This window comes from Mustela erminea, chromosome 2, assembly GCF_009829155.1.
Source record: "Mustela erminea isolate mMusErm1 chromosome 2, mMusErm1.Pri, whole genome shotgun sequence".
Taxonomy (NCBI): Eukaryota; Metazoa; Chordata; class Mammalia; order Carnivora; family Mustelidae; genus Mustela; species Mustela erminea.
In genome coordinates, this window is record NC_045615.1 from 94,715,089 (window position 1) to 94,727,661 (window position 12,573).

A 12,573-nucleotide genomic window follows, 5' to 3' on the forward strand; every position below is an offset into this window, starting at 1 on the left:
TCTCAGCACCCTTAGACTCAGAGACTGTTACTGTTATTTCGAAGACACTGACGTAAAGAGAAGTTAAAGGAGGAAGAATGTAACCATCAAAACATTTGGTTCTACAGCAACAGCGCTGGCATTCCCACCCCGGCCAGACTACTTAGTGGCTGGGCTAGCTTCCCCTAGTTATTGAACCTCTCTCTCTCTTTTTAAGATTTTATTTATTTATTTGACAGAGAGATCACAAGTAGGCAGAGAGGCAGGCAGAGAGATGGGGGCTGGCAGTGGGGGAGGCAGGCTCCCACTGAGCAGAGAGCCTGATGCAGGACTCGATCCCAGGACACTGAGATCATGACCTGAGCCAAAAGCAGAGGCTTAACCTACTGAGCCACCCAGGGGTCCCCTTGAACCTCTCTGGAGCCCTGTAGAGCATGCTTTCAACAGTGCTTGGCACATAGGAAAAGCTTCGTCAATATCAACTGTTATGGTAATTGAGTGAAACTGGCAACGACCCTGTTTGTGAAGTACATTTACTGACGGGTCTTGAGTAACCGAGGGGGGAACGGTCTTTTGTTTTATAGGACAGGGATCTGAGGCCAGTCACTATCCCGCACACGCAGGGATCTGTAGGTGGCTATTTAGGGACACGCATGCGCTCTCCCGTCCTTCTCCCCTCCACCAGGGCATGTGTTCCTCTTTCATTTCCCCTTTGGCCTAGGGTGGAGAGGGTTGGGGAGGGGAGGGAGGGGGACCACAGCCTTGTGATGTTTCTGAAGAATGAATCAAGGCTGCGGTAGTGGGCATTACAGAGAGCTGGGACTCGCCTCTTCCAGAGCCAGCCCAGGTCCTCAGCCACTTTGGCGATCTGAAGAGTGAGGTCTTTGGCTTGGCAGCCCCCAAAAGCCTGTGAGCTGCTATAGACCTGTCATTAAAAAAAAAAGAAAAAGAAAAAAAAAAACCCAAAACAAAACAAAAAAACCACGTCATCAGGGGACGCTTCCCCTTTTCTGTTTTGATGTTACTGCCTATTTCTTCCCTCAGCCCAAGCCTTCTCCAGGGCTGACCTCCAGCCTGTTATGATATAGGCTTGGCCTGGCCACAAGGAACAATCTCCAAATGGAGAATGAATGATCTTGAGAACAAAAGGGCACCATCATTTACATGGTATCCATGCATCTCCTTTGGGGATGCCTGAGTGTGTCCTGCGTGATGGGGATGGTTCAAAACACAGCATTCAGTGTGTCTTATTGAACTGTAGTTGGGTGTTCTTGAGATAGCCGTGATAATCTGGTTTGAATTACAAAAGGGCCTGTTTAAGGACAACTAGTATAGAGAAGGTATATCCCCAGGTGTAGAGTGTGACCAGTATTGGTTCCTTTCTAAAAGCAACATTTTCTGTTTCCAGAGTGAAAATAGAACAAAAATTTTAAATGAGCTGGTAAGGATCATCAAAGTGCATGCGAAAGTTAAAGAATAATTACCCAGTAAGTTAAACCGTAAGTAATATTTAAGATTAATATTATTTTCTGACTTCATAATCAGCTTAATATCCTATCAGTATACAAGTAGTAAAATAAAATCTTGTAAAATAAGGTGAGATTATTCTCTAAAAATCAGAACACAAAAGATCAAGGATTAAACGATATGGCTTCTGAACACTGCTTGCAACGGCTAATTTGTTTCTGGTAGGCTGGGTTCCAACTCTGAAGGGGTTGGAACTTAAGGCAGGGTTGAGAACTGGCCCTTCTCTCTGTCTCAGTGTTCCTGCCCTGCTTCTCTTACTCACCCTCTTGCAACAGGCAGGAGGGCTTTGAGGAGCCTCACGTTGACATGGGCTCGGGGTGGGACAGGAGAAGAAGCCTCCCCTTCTGTATGAATGGCTGCTGCAGAGGAAGCCCCTGATGCCCCTTCTTCCACCAGGTTGGTAGAGATGACAGAGAGAGAAAGAGAGGGAAAGGTAGAGAGAGAGTTGGCGGGGGAGGCAGGAAGAGACAGAGGGAGAAAGAGTAAGATGGTAGTAGGCATGATGTCTTCCCTCGGCTGAGGCTGTGGCGTGCCCTTGGAGCTCAGGTGCATGTGCCATCCTTCCCCCCACACTTCTCTGTGCACTCCAGGGACCTCAACCAGAAGAGTTGGCAGGCCTTAGGAAAAACTTACTTCTATTGCTTCCTCTGGCATCTGCAGAAGCTCCATTAACAGCTTTGGTACCTTTGGCATTGAGGCAACTGCCCAACCATACTTGGAACAGACAAAATTATCAGTGTGTCAAGGTGAAAAGCGAGATGGAAATGCATTGACAGCACCCCTCACCTCTCCATCCTACAGACGGTCCTTTGCTTGTTCCTTTGCTCCCAGGCCTTTGCAATACTGAGTGGAAGTGTCAAACCAAAAGAGCCCAGGACCGCTCTTGGGCATGGTCCTGGGGTCCTGAGATTGAATCCCGTGTTGGTCTTGCTCTGGGAGCCAGCTTCTCTCTCTCCGTCCCTGCTCCCTCTGCTCATGAGCTCTCTCTCTGTCAAGTAAATATATAAAATCTTAGACCCCTGTATAGGAGAAGGCACAGGAAGGAAAATTCGGGAAGGACGAGGGGGTAGGGAGGAAATAAACAAGTCAAACATGACAGGAGTTTTAGACCACGATGGGTGGTGATAGCCTATCCCTCCTATGGTGGCTGTATTCCAGTGATTCTCGTTCAAGATCATATATCTTATTCCGTTACATTTTTAAAAAATTTTTAATCTGTTATTTTAAACATTTAAAAAATAACTGTCAGGGCGCCTGAGTGGCTCAGCGGGTTTTTAAAGCCTCTGCCTTCGGCTCAGGTCATGATCCTGGGGTCCTGGAATCAAGCCCCACATGGGGCTCTGCTCAGTAGGGAGCCTGCTTCCTCCTCTCTCACTGCCTGCCTTTCTGCCTATTTGTGATTTCTGTCTGTCAAATAAATAAATAAATAAAATCTTTTTAAAAAAATAAAATAAATAAAAAATAACTATCGAATATGTTTACTGTACACCAGGTATTTTCCAAGTGTTTTAAAAATAATTTAATGCTCATAATAACCCTATGAGGTGGGCACAGTTACTTTTCCTACTTTATTATTAAGGGAACAAAGGCACAAAGAAGATAAATGTGTGTGTATGTGTGTGTGTGTATACATACACATATAGCTACAGATATATACTCACACATATATCCACATATATATCCACATATATATCCACATATATATACATATGTTTATATGCAATTGTAGAAAATACATCATACAGTTTGTGTATTTTTTTTTTAATTTCCTATTATTCAGATCTTGGAGATCCTTCTAGGTCTACATATATTACTGCTGCATTAAGCAAAATTGTTGCAGGATGCCTGGGGTGGCATCCTACTCTTAATCTCAGCTCAGATGTTGATCTCAGGGTGTGAGTTCAAGCCCTGCACTGGGCTCCCTGCTGGGCACAGAGCCTACTTAAAAATATTTAAAAAAAAAAAAGAAAGAAAGAAAAAGAAAAACAATTGTTGCATAATATTCCATGGAATGGATATACTACATTTTATTTAAGTACTTCCCCAGTGGGAGTTGGCCAGTTAGCTCTCACCATTTTTTACCCTTTCAAATGATGCTTCAGTGACCATCTTCATACATATTTCTTGTGTATCCATATGAGTATTTTTCAAAGATAGATTCTGAAAAGTAGACATGCTGGGTCATATACAAAATACAATTATAATTTTATTTGAATTGCCATTTTGGTATCTAGTAGTAGATGTAATCATTCATGAGGAATCTTGTTTTCTCAAATATCATGGTCCCAAAATAATGGTACTTATAGAAAAAAATGGACTAGGGCAGATGACTCAAAATCTCTGCAGCTTTATAATCAGAGAACTAACAAAAACAAAAACTTTCTTCAGTCACCTGTTCCAGGCCTGACCTTCAGCCTATTATGATATAGGCTTGGCCTGGCTACGTAGAATAATTTTCCTGGACAGCCCAGGAAGGTAGGTCTTCAAGGCTACATAAAGGAGATGTTAGAAATGCACCAAAACACTATCACTATGCACCTGGAAGTGAAGCTCTGAGCCAGGGGACTTCCCTGAAGGTAGACACAGGAAGTAGAACCTGTCACAAGCCCAGCCCTATGCAAAGATGGGGGTGTACCTCTCAAGGCAAGAAGGGAGGATATAGCCCTGAGATCATTTGTTTATTGGATGCGGCTGAAAAGACTATAGCCTGTATGCAACGGTTGATCTGAGCCCTTTTGTCTTTCTTCTAGAAGGTTATTAATGCTATTTCCACTCTTCTAGCTTTCTTTTTCTAGGGAAAACTGTATGACCCAACATAACTCTGTTGTCAGGCTGACATCCTTATCCTGGTTATCAATCACGGAAGAGTTAATGGATGTTCATGCTCTAGTAATGAACAGATTATTGCTCATTTGCTTTCAAAAGCATTGATGCCAATGATATACCACCAATCAGTTCACCACCTTCACTTGTGGAATCAGATTTATGTTGCTTTTGGGTACATCACCCACCATGACAGGCTCAAGTGGACCTGATGTCATCAGGTAACTATAGCAACAGGATGATTTATTCTGCATGTTTTCTCAAAATGATGAAACTTAATTCCTTTGGGCTATGACATTCATTTAGAGGTTTTCTCTTAAATTTCCTACTTTTTCTTTCTTTTTGGGGGGTTAAAATTTTCTCTTTCTCCTGGGGTACCTAGCTGCTCAATTGGTAGAGCATGCTTGGCACCGTGGGTTTGAGCTCCATGCTGGGTGTACAGATTACTTAAAAATAAAATCTTTTTTTAAGGATTTTATTAATTTATTTAACAGAAAGAGAGCACAAGCTGTCATAGGGGTAGAGGGTGAGGGAGAAGCAGACTCCCTATCTAAGCAGGAAGCCCGGCGTGGGGCTCAATTCCGGGACCCCAAGATCATGACCCAAGCTGAAGGCAGATGCCTAACTGACTGAGCCACCCAGGCACCCCTTAAAAATAAAATCTTAAAAAGAAAATTTCTCTTACTCCCTTCCAAACTGAAGATCATTTTCTTTAACAGAAAAGATGAAGCAAAGTAAGAATTGAATAATCCTGCCTTTTTTTTTTTTAAGATTTTATTTATTTATTTGACAGACAGAGATCACAAGTTTGCAGAGAGGCAGGCAGAGAGAGAGAGAGAGAGAGAGAGAGAGAGAGGAGGAAGCAGGCTCCCCACTGAGCAGAGAGCCCGGCGCGGGACTCGATCCCAGGACCCTGGGACCATGACCTGAGCTGAAGGCAGAGGTTTTAACCCACTGAGCCACCCAGGTGCCCCAATAATCATGACTTTTACTGTGACATTGAGTTTATGTTGCAAATGATGATCTTGATTTATAAGATAGTATATATTGCAAAAAAATAGAAAAGATATTAAAAATGTCTGATTTCTTTTTTTAAAGAAATAATAGAAAGAACAATGCGAGGAGGAAATAATTATCAACAGATTGCTAGGGAGGAAGAATATTAATGTATTACAGAGTATGGCAAAGACCATTAGTTAATCCTCAGTGCTATGGGTTGAAGTATGTCTTCCCCCAAATTCATATGTGGGAGTCTTGATTTCCCAGTGCCTCAGAATGTGACCTTATTTGGAGATAAGGGTATTTGCAAGATAATCGAGTTTAAATGGGGTCATTAGAATGGGTCCTAATGTAATATGACTGATGTTCTTAGGAAAAGGGGAAATTTGGGCATGGAGACAGGCCAAAAGGAAGATGATGTGGAGACATGGAGAGAAGAGACAGGTCATGTCAGGGAGAAAGGCCTGGAACAGAGTTTCCCCTCATATCCATAGGAAGGAGCCAAACTGGCTGTCACCTTGATTTTGGACTTCTAGCCTCCAGAGCTATGAGACAGTAAGTTTTTGTTTCTTCTGGAAAGGGGTTTATGGTTCCTTGTTATGGGAGCCCTAGCAAGTGAATGCACTCAGTCACTCCCAGTGGTGACCTCCAATGAACCATGTGTCCCAGGATCTATGCCCTTATCACTCCACTGCCCTGGAATGTGTGCTGGGCCCATGGCTGGCTGTAACCCACAGGAGGTCACTGCAGTGATGCTGGGTCAGGTCTGGACCTAAGCCCTGGGAAGGCCTAGTGCTTAAAATGTTGCACTTTGGGGAGGCCTGAGTGGCCATTTAAGGAGTTGGGCTACCCTGCTGGAGAGACTACAGGGAAAGGCCTTGTGGAAAGGGAGAGATCTTGAATCTACATGGAGAGAGAAATGTCCAGCTGTCCATGCTTGTCAGCTGAAGCCGGCCTTCCAGCTATCCCTGCCAGAGAGCCACAGAGTTGAGTAAGCCATCTTGGACATTACAGTTGCAGCCGCTGTCTGACTGCAACTACACGGGAGATCAGCTGAAGAACCACCATTTGATTTAGGGTTGTGAGTGATAAACAAACAAACAAACAAAAAAAGTTATGTCTTAAGCCACTGAGTATTGGAGTAGTTTTGTTACATAGCCATAGCTAATTGAGATATTCCCTTATTTTACAGCAACAGAATCTCCAGTAGACCAAGTATTGGCCAATGGGATGTGAGGAGAAATAGTAAGTCCTACTTCTAGAACGTGTCCTTAAACCCCTTTCCTCTAACCTGCTCTCTGAAATGTGGACATGCTGTCCATCTAAGACAATGAGTGAGGAATGTCCTAGAGATCGCTGAGCACCAAGATAGCCTGGGCCCCCACCAGGCCAGCTCTAAACTGTTTCATGAGAGAGAAACAAACTTGTTAACTATTACTCAGGCTTCACTTACAGCAACAAACCCATATCCTAATTATTACATAAGAAATAATTTATTGATGAAGACATTTTACAATCTTTTTCTCAGAAGTTCTCTCAGCATGTTTTCCAATCTTTCCCTTAGGAGGCTGTTTCTCCACACTGCAGTGAATTAGGACATTGCCTTAAATGAAAGAAGGAAATACAGGATGATAACATTGGATCATACATGCATCTATATGATGACTTTGTTCAGATATGATCCTTGTAATATTTATTGAATGTACTTAGTTCATAGTTTCATGAAAGGTGAAATAAAATGGAGTCACTTATATCAAGGGGTTTTAAAATGGATCCAGGAGGCCATTAGGAGATGGGCCATATGCACATTCTCACTGGTAGAACCATGGACTTTTGAACTGGGCCAAAACACAAATATTCCAAGGACTCCAACTGAACACCAGCAACTTGCTACATTAAGAGACTTTGCTTAGTGATAGCCTTGGCAAGCAATTATATTTAACCAGGATTAGCTTTCTGCCAACAATACCAATAAAAAATTCTTCATAAACAATGTATACAAGCATTTCCTCTCTCTTTAAAAACCCCTAACTTTTGCACCTTAATGGAACACTATCTAGGTTGTTACCCAAATCTATGTACCCTGAGCTCAAATAAATGTTCTTGCTTAATATTTGTTTCCTGACAACTTTAGGTTGACAGTTCCTAGGAAAGCTCAGAAAGAGTTTGGAAAGATGGCAGACCATGTCCATCTTCTATCTAGAGACTTGCAATGCACAGAAATCTTTAAAAATTCTGCAGTACCTAGATGTGTTCCATTCAGCTAGGACCCCATGGAACTCCCTTTGGGAAACAGTGATCTGGAAGGGAATAGATTGGTTTGTGTTAACCCTGTGTATATTTTTATGAGGATAAAAACTGGAATCTAAAAAAAAAAAAATTCCATGCAAGACTGAGTTGTGTTACTCGAAAGATTTCCTGAAAAAAATCTCTGCTTTTCCTTTCAATAGATCTTTGATTTTTATCTTCAGACTGTGGTTACTTTAAGAACCCAATAGGCACCTACAAGGCTGTCTTCCCAGCCTCTGGGCTTTTCCATAGGTCAGATGCCTCTTTCTCCACCACAATAGCCCTGGCGAGATCTTTCCCCCTTCTTCCCTAGTCCATTTTTCCTTCTTCACTTTCTTTACCCAGACTCTGTTTGCAACGGAGTTCTTGCTCACTTCTTGCTTACCAAATCTTGGCCCCGGGCCAGCTCCAGTCCTGGCTTCCCATGTCTTTGCCTCGGCAGTATCACTGTCCTTGAGCCTGTGGAGGGAATTTGATCTTCATCAAGTCCTTTTAGCTGTGAGATAGAGGGAACAATGCGCGGAATTAAAGCTGTGGGAGAAACGCTGCCGAACCTCCAGAGGGGTCCACTAGGTGTTTGGATCACTGTCTGGGTCAACTCAGGGGCATTGGCTCTACCCTGTCTACCTGAACGAGTCTCTGCTCCCCTGTAGAAGGAAAGATCGAAAGAGGTACTGCAGAGTCACAGACCTGGAAAGGGCTGCCAGAAGGGATCAAGGTTCATCATTGAGTCCGAGTCGAACTCACACGTGTCGTTACAGAGCCAACCAGTTGTCAGAAGATCGTTCTGCTAGTTCCTCCTTTTCCCACAGCTCGTTTTCCCCTTTTTGAAGATTCTCTTCCTTCTGCTTAATATCTGTTTATGTCCTCCTATAAAACCATTAGCTAAAACTATAGGCCCAAGGAGATAAAAAAAAAATCAAGGCATTCGAAAACTTTCTGTGGCGGGATCCCAAAAGGACCTTGACAAACTGTGGTCAGGTTGCTTGGAGCTCACTTCTGGACTAAGCTTCAAACTTGGTCTATAACCCTATGTGTGCCCAGCCTTCCAGGGGTGTGCGTGTGCAAGCACGTGCACACACACACACACACACACGAAGAGACTTGAACAAACACTGGCCTGGCATGTAGCAGTTCAAGCCCACATCCCTGGGATCACTCTAGGTCCCCTCAAGATGCCTGCGTGCTTGAGAATGCTCAGTGCTGCCAGGAGAATTCACTCTTTACTCCAGCCCAAACTGGTAAAAGGCAAGACAGGTGACTGAATTCTCTCATACAGCAGTGACTTTAGAAAACTTTAATTATAAATCCTTTCTCTGACCCCTTGAGCCATAATCCTACCACCTAGAACTGTCTTTTCGAGGATCTGAGAGCTATTTGAAATGCAGACATTCAGGGGGATAATGTCACTCCGCTGTGCTCTCCTGTGCGCCTTGCTCAAACTTGTATCATGGCCTTTTGTCGTAAACCTACAAGAGGTGTGCTTCTTGACTGGGTCACTAAATGAACCCAGAAGTTCTAGTCACACGGACCAACTCCTGTTACAATGCTCAGTACCTTTCCTTCAGCATCTCCGCCTCCCAGGCTTTAAAAGGTCTCCTGCCTTTTGTTTCAGCCAAGTTGAGTTCAGTCAATGCCAGACTTTTTTTCTGTTGCAACAGTTATTATTGAATGACGTCTGCCCTTGCTGCTCTAACGAGAGTCCAGCTCTGTTTACCCTTGAGAGCCAGAGCATTGTTTGCTCTCAGCTTCTCCTGACCTCCACATGCGCTTGACTTGTCCTCATTCCTTCCACGTTTTCATTTCTTTTTCCCATTATACTGGAAGTGCCATGGTCAGACTGTCCTGACAAAGACCGAACCTGGTTCCCAATGAAGCCCTGTGGAGGATGAGTGTGGCGCTGTGGCTAGGTGATAGTCATCAGCATATTATCTGATTTCCTTCTGAAAGATTTACTCCACTGTTGGGGAAGCCTTAATAAAAACTCATTTTCTCTGGGCTCTTTTTTTTCGCCTTTTCTCACCCTTTTCTAGTCTTCCTGCTTATCCTTTTCACATCAGGGCACACCCAGAATATTACACTGGGAGGTTTCTTTTCTTTCTTTCTTTCTTTTTTAAAGATTTTATTTATTTGTCAGAGAGAGAGCGAGAGAGAGAGCGCGCGCGCACGTGCTTGCATAAGCAGGGGGAGCAGCAAGCTTATGGAGAAGCAGGCTCCCCGCTGAGCAGGGAGCCCAACATGGTGCTGGTCCCAGGACCCGGGATAATGACCTGAGCTAAAGACAGGCACTTAACCGACTGAGCCACCCAGGAGTACCTACATTGGGGGTTTTCAATTACATTTGATGTGTGAACTAAAATGCAAACTTTCTGAGCTCTAACTCTCCGCTAACCATGGCAGCTCAGGAGAACCAAAGGAAGGCTCAGGGTAGGCACTTCCAGGACACTGCTCTGCTTGTGATTCTGTGTGGAGACTAGTATTGTCAGTTGAGGCCAGAGCTGACTGGGTTTCTTGCTGAGTGCTTCCTAAGAACCACTGTGGGAGTGGGATGACCAGACTGGATGTGTTGCCAACCCTGTTGTGGCCCCTTCTGGAAAGGACAGCCGGTGTGACGGCTAAGACGCTGGAGGATTTGGGTGAATATCCAGCCACGCATCTGTAATTCAAGCTCATGACGGCAGATCTTCCGGACTTCCCTGTCCACACTAACAGGCCCTTATGTGGCTGTGGTTGTCACAGACAAGCTACCAGAAAGGCACCATGGCAGCCGGACCAGTGAAACCAAGACTGAGGAGTAAAATACAAGAAAAAAAAAAATCCAAACTTCCAGGTGGACAACATTCTTCATCCCACAACCGTAGGAACCTCCAGGAAATCCCGTAGGAAGCTTTAAAAAAAAAAAAAAAAGTAAACACCCAGTAAATATTAACTATGCACAGGCACTAACTATGGTAAACACCTTACAAACATTATCTCATTTCATCCTCTCAAGCTCCTTGGTGGGTTGGTTCCATTACTACCTCTATTTATGAAGAAAATGGAACTGAGAGGAGTAAATGATTTGCTGAAGGTCGAACTCCTAACAAGTGGCTGAGCAAAGACTTGGACTCCTGATCTGTCTCTACCTCTGATTTTACATCCTTTCCAGGAGATCAACTGGACACACCAAGCCAAGCACATTCTCTTTGACACCTGAGCTCAGGCTGCTCCTTCTGCCGGGACTCTCCAGCCCTCAGGTAACATGTGGGCTTCTCCCTCCTCCCACCCAGGTCTCTGTTGAAAAGCCTGTCTTCAAGTCTTCTTTAACTGTCCTCTCTACAGTGTTATCTAACCCCCTCCTTGTCAATCTTATTTCCAAATCCTGCATTATTTTTCCCTCTTGCAATTATTCAGCCTGGAACACAGCCCTGAAGTCCAGGCTGTGATGACCAGTTGTCAAGCTGGCATCTGCACTAGGCTATCTATCGGTCTCCTCAAACTCACGGGAGCTATACCCAACACGAGCTCTGGCCCCCCTCCCACCCACCCCCTCTTTCCAATCTGCTATCCTCCTTATTTCAATGAAGGGCAACTCTATTCTTCTAATCCCGGAGGGCAAAACCTTTGAGTCACTTTTCAGGTCTTTCCTTTCCTCACACCTTTCCTGCCCAGTCTGTCAGCAAATCTTGTGCTCTACCTTCAAGATAAATCCTGACTCCAACCACCTCTCACTGCCTCTAGGCTGCCTCCTGGCCTAATCCCCATTGCTTCCCACCCCGATGCGCAATCATCTCCTCACCGAGCTCCCTGCCTTTCTGCTCTAGGTCTTTTCAGTTTGATTTCCACACAGCCCCCAAAGGGATCTTCTTTTTTTTTTTAAAGATTTTATTTATTTATTTGACAGACAGAGATCACAAGTAGGCAGAGAAGCAGGCAGAGAGAGAGGAAGGGAAACAGGCCCCCCGCCAAGCAGAGAGCCCGATGCGGGACTCGATCCCAGGACCCTAAGATCATGACCCGAGCTGAAGGCAGCAGCTCAACCCACTGAGCCACCCAGGCGCCCCCAAAGGGATCTTCTTAAACTATTAGACTGTGTCTCCTGCTTCTCTCTCGTAAAAGAAATTTCACAGCTTTGTGTTTATCTTCTATGCTAATGGTTATTAAACTTCATATTTTAAGTTCCGCACATGAATTTTCAAACAGCTGCTGTGATGAGGTCTGGTCCTTGAGAACGAAGTAAAAAATCCATGCTGGGTGTCAGCACAGAAGGCCGCAGCCAGTAAAGGTTGGTTCCGTGTCTCTTCTCAGGACAAAGGAAAGGCAAACATCCGTTTAGCTTTCAACGCAGGTGGGGACAGGGGTAGGGACCGAGGAGGGGGGGTAGGGGTGTTCTGTGACCAGCTGAACAGCTCTTTTGTTTTACTACCGCCCTGTAGGCTTCTCATTTGCATCAACCTTCAAAACACGGAACTAAAAATCTGTCCCCTGCCACCTCAGTCCCCCTGGAGAGCTTCTACTTCCTGTCCACTGTAAGAACAGGTGGCCTTTCTCTCTGGAAAAGATTCTCAGCCGAGGGAGCCACACGTGCATTTTTGGGGCATGTCCTTTCTGAATGTTTCAGTGGAAGTAGACTTTCAGCTACTGTCCTGGCTAGCTCTGTGATGCACGTCACGTCCCTTTTTTCCCTGTGGCAAAATTGGGTTTCTCATCTGTAGAATGGGTATATATATTTGCTCTGCCTAGTACTGAGTGTTTCAAATGAGAGAATAGGATGCAATGTAGTTTGAAGATATTAGATGGCTATAGTTTTCATCTGTAACAGACTAAGAGGATTATATAATAAAATAGAAAAGATGTTCTGGAAACTGGGGGTGGAGGAAACAGGGAGAAGTCTGTAAAGGGGGACGAACTTTCAGCTATCTGATGAATAAGGTCTGAAGAAGGTCTAATGCAAAGCATGGTATTTACAGTTGGATA

General features: G+C 44.4%; 1 long non-coding RNA gene across 1 annotated transcript; it reads right to left on the bottom strand.

The window, feature by feature from the left end:
• Nucleotides 1-7,090: 7,090 nt before the first annotated feature.
• LOC116583550 lies at nucleotides 7,091-8,390 on the bottom strand. The gene is made up of 3 exons (XR_004282776.1): nucleotides 8,308-8,390; nucleotides 8,003-8,076; nucleotides 7,091-7,218 (listed from the first exon to the last, which is right to left on the bottom strand). It is a non-coding gene; the product is annotated as an uncharacterized LOC116583550 (long non-coding RNA).
• Nucleotides 8,391-12,573: the final 4,183 nt, after the last annotated feature.